This window comes from Mollisia scopiformis (genome assembly GCF_001500285.1).
Source record: "Mollisia scopiformis unplaced genomic scaffold LY89scaffold_7, whole genome shotgun sequence".
NCBI lineage: Eukaryota > Fungi > Ascomycota > Leotiomycetes > Helotiales > Mollisiaceae > Mollisia > Mollisia scopiformis.
Genome location: NW_017263587.1, coordinates 3262 through 6800, shown reverse-complemented (window position 1 = coordinate 6800; position 3539 = coordinate 3262).

Here is a 3539-nt window from a genome sequence, read left to right as displayed (position 1 = left end):
CTGCTCCCGCCGCTTCCACTGGATCCGTGCCAAGGACGAGGCCTACCAAGCATGCAAGAGCGAGGGCCAAGAGTGGATTCAGCGGTACGTAGCCTGCTAGAAGTGCTATCAGCCGCAGGATCTTTGTCGAGTAGCCGACCCGGACTCTAAAGAGACTAAATGCCGCTTCCCGGACATGGTCATACCGCTCTGCTACGGAGTCTATCAGCGACCCGGGGGCCAGGCGTGGTTGCAAAAGCACTTCCAGCGCTTATTCGCTACACAACTCGATTACATGCTCTGGCTCGGGGAGACGGCGTTACTCGAAGGGAATAAGTGCATTTAAGCTAATTGTGTAGCCGCGCAAATATTAGTCGAGCTTAAATAAAAAAGTTATTAAATTTTTTTAATAATAATAATTGCTAATATTTTAATTAAAAAAATTAAATTTTTTTATAATAATAATCGCTAATATTTTAAATAAAAAAATTAAATAAAAAAATAATTAATTTTTTTTTTAATAATAACCGCTAGTATTTTAAATAAAAAAATTAAATAAAAAAATAATTAATTTTTTTTTAATAATAACCGCTAATATTTTAAATAAAAAAATTAAATAAAAAAATAATTAATTTTTTTTTTAATAATAACTACTACCCCCTATGCGGGGCGCACCTTTCGGTAAAAGGTGAAAATGCGCGTGCGCTGATTGGTGCGTGCACGGCTGACTAAGGCGTTTTCCGGTAAAAGGGATTTCGGTAAAAGGAGATCTTCCCTCCCCCTTCTAAGAGAAGCATTCCTTCGCCCCTAAGCGCGCTCTCGTGATGTTTTCATATCATCCGACGCACAAGGTTGCTATTTGCTATGTTTGCAAGTCTTGCATCGTCCCAGGGGCGAGTAGTCAAGAGCGGCACCTGCGAGCGCAGCCACACCGACTCTTAGGGGATAAGCTTAAGGCGACTGCAGAGCTTCTTATGAGCTACGACCTGAGGAGTGTAGCGGAGCTTAGAGAGCACAAGCCCTAGCCTGAAGACAAGTGTCAGATGATTAAGCATCTGGTTAGCTACGATGGCGTCTATTGTCTACGGCCGCGGTGTAGCTATAGCACTCGCCGTCTCCTTAAGATGAAGGAGCATTGGGCTACTTGTTATAAGACCAAAGCTAGATCTCGCGAGAGCAGCTAGTTGTGGAAAGAGTGCAAGCTATAGACGTATTTTACTGGGAAAGGCCGTATTGATTATTTTGTTGTAATCGAGGGTAAAGAGCCCGTAGACAAAGCGTCGGCGAACAAAGCGCTAGCAAACAAAGAGAAGGCCTTGTTTAAACAATTAGAAGAAGATTATAAAGATGCAAGGGGCGATCTCGAAAACTATACTAGGATTGTTTATGATTTCGGGGATTCTCGATCGGAGAGGGTTCCATGGCTTAAGCGGATAGACTTCCCATCTCACCTAGCTAGGCTAAAGGACGACGAGATTAAGAGCTCGTACGCCCTGCCGCCAAAGAAGGTGCTAGATGCCGGTGCCGAGAATGCTAAGGATCCTAATCTCGTCCGAATTCTAGTTGCAGCTAAGGCTGTTTTGAGAGACGCGTACTAGCTTTGCAGCGACACCTCGCTAGACCGGAAAATGACATAGCAGCGGGCCAATATCCTGAACGAATTCTACGCCGGGGCATCAGGAAGGGCAGACGGGTTCCGGTACTACAAGAACGCGTCGACGCTAACTAAGTACTTCACTACTACGAAGCAGCTGCTGGCGTACTACTACCGGGTCGTATACTGTGAGGAGGGCCACTTTACGCGGACTCAGCCAGACTAGAAGCTGCCCCAAGACGTCATCCAGCCTACTGCTTAGCAGGTCCAGGCTATGGACGAGATCATAGAAGCCCTAGCTCTTGAGGATGAGGAAGAGGCTACGCTGGCGCTCAAGCATGCCATTCGACGGCTCTACCTCGCCCTGATCTGTCAGACGGTTGGGAGCGTGCCCTTCAAGTCCCCAGTGCTTAGCTTCTGTGCCATGCTTAGTCGCAAAGTGCGGGGCAGTGGGGTAGGCTAGGGCCAGTGGATGGAGCCGGGCAACTACAATAGCCACTTGTCTGCCTTAACCTAGACGGCTCAGATGGTGCTCTTCGACTATGCCTGCTTTCAAGAGCAAGAAGATGAGGACTAGATTCCTATTTTCTTAGCTAAGATCTGCAAGAAGTTCTTCTAGTAGCTAGCCGAGACGCCCTTTGGCCACATCTTGCAGTAGCGGCTCTACCTCTTTAAGGTGGGCAAAGCTGCTATTGCTAAGCACTAGGCCCGGTGGTCCTTAGACGGTCAGATAGTCGGATACCGAGGAGTAGAGCTACAGATGGCCCAGATCTCGCAGCTAGTCCTATCTGAGTACTAGCAAGCCTACTCTCTACTACACGATGAGCTAATGTTTAGTGCCCGAGACTTAACGCCTATGGAATCGTGGAGGCTAAAGGACGACTTAGACCTGGACGATTTTAGCGGCTCTTGGCTCTCGCATGCCCACAATGCCGAGTTCTTAGAGGGTGCTAAGCAAGCTCTGCTCCAGCGGATCCAAGGCAGCACTAAGCTTCGGGCTATGTTCTTAGCTAATAGGGACGGTAGATGCAAAGCTCTCAACCCTACAGCTATAGCCATCTACGAGGCACACGCTTAGGACTTCCTTAAGCGGCTATTAGTCCTCTGCCACATTGCACCTAGCCCCCCGCTGCGGGCCCTAGAGCTGCTGTTAGTCACGTGGCGCAATACAGCTCGCTAGCGCCACTTGTTCATTTGGGAGAAGCTAGTCATGATCTATACGCAATACTATAAGAGCCAGCAACAGTCAGGCGCCTACAAGGACAACATCCGCTTCTTGCCTAAGGCCATTGGCGATCTACTCCTTACATACATTGCCTACGTTTTGCCTCTGCGACAGCTCTTCCTCCGCCAACAGAAGCCCGGTGCCCTACTCTCTCCCTACCTCTGAGCCAAGCTTAATGGGAGCGTCTGGACGGACGAGGCTTTGTTAGCCTGCTTACGTAAGGCTTGCACCCGTGCCCAGGTGCCAGCACTCCACAGCTCCAATTGGCGACAGATGGCAGCATCGATCACAAAAGAGAAGTTCTTAGCTAAAGAGCGGGCTAATTTTGAGCTTGAAGATGGTATAGGAGAGGAGATCGAGGATGAGCTGGATCTTGTGGCCTTAGCTAAGCTAAGTAACCACAGCTACCACACCTTTAATCATGCCTACGCTAGCACCACCACGCTCACTATAAGTGCTCTGCTCCACCGGAACTACCGAGCATCCGAGAGCTAGCGTACATTCTTCCGATTTAATCATATTCTCTAGGGAAAGAGGCCACGAGGTGCTTCAGAGACACTATCGCTACGAATACTTGATGCTTCTAAGCGTACTCAAGTGCGTAAGAGAGGTGCTTATATTGAGGCTAACCTACTAGCCGTTGCTCGGAAATTGTACAATACACCGGACTTGCAATTCCGGGTCCCTAGTCAGCGGAATGGCGTGCTTGCCATCATAGAGCCTTAGCCAGCCGAGCAAGTA